The 301-nt window shown below is 46.2% G+C and overlaps 1 protein-coding gene across 1 annotated transcript in view; it reads left to right on the top strand.

The window, feature by feature from the left end:
* The window catches only part of tafa5a (TAFA chemokine like family member 5a), a 138,096-nt gene that overhangs the window by 918 nt on the left and 136,877 nt on the right, over positions 1-301 (top strand). The gene's annotated exons all lie outside the window — the stretch shown is intronic.

Genomic DNA, 301 nt, shown 5'->3' with positions numbered 1-301 from the left:
TGACACACAACTATGAGACTGATCTTGGCATTCGCTCTTAGGGTATTGATCTCAATAGTGTCATTTTCTAACCGGTATCGGAAAACACGCACATCGCCGCTACGCGCGCACATACGCACTCTCTTAATAATTTTACATTCTGCTCTCACTCACGGAAACAGACAGGCACGAGAGAGCAAGGGCGTAAATGAGAGAGAGAAATGTGTCTTATTGTCTGGCGAAACCACTTTCTTTGGACAGAAGGTTGAACAAGTGTCCCATGGGCCTAATTAAGTCTCTTGTGGTTCCCTTCAAACCCCCC

Source organism: Etheostoma cragini, chromosome 23 (assembly GCF_013103735.1).
Source record: "Etheostoma cragini isolate CJK2018 chromosome 23, CSU_Ecrag_1.0, whole genome shotgun sequence".
Lineage (NCBI taxonomy): Eukaryota > Metazoa > Chordata > Actinopteri > Perciformes > Percidae > Etheostoma > Etheostoma cragini.
This window is presented reverse-complemented; position numbering and strand designations above follow the sequence as displayed.